Source organism: Cynara cardunculus (genome assembly GCF_001531365.2).
Source record: "Cynara cardunculus var. scolymus isolate 2C chromosome LG 13, CcrdV1, whole genome shotgun sequence".
Lineage (NCBI taxonomy): Eukaryota > Viridiplantae > Streptophyta > Magnoliopsida > Asterales > Asteraceae > Cynara > Cynara cardunculus.
The window spans coordinates 4,147,240-4,147,603 of NC_037540.1; positions in this window are offsets into that span (position 1 = coordinate 4,147,240).

The following is a 364-nucleotide window of genomic DNA, read 5'->3' on the forward strand; positions in this document are numbered from 1 at the left end:
TTTTACCGTGAAAATTCAATGTCTTTTTATGAATGTTGAGATTACGATGGATCGAGTCATCCAACAACTTCAAAGGTGTGTATGTATATACACACACATGTTAAAAAGCATGCCATGAGGAGTGAGCTAATTTATTTTTTTGCCATTTAATCATAAAAATATGTGATAAAAAGGGTAAAATACGCTACCATTCAACCAGAATAGCACAAATAGTAGCTAACCAAATAAAGGGATTACAATTATTACGAAAAAAGAGGTATTCACTTTTATGTAATCACTAGAAAGATATTTGCGCCATGCAACACGATACATCTTGATTTTAATATTTTATTTTAATCTTTATCTCAGTCGATGTTATAGTATG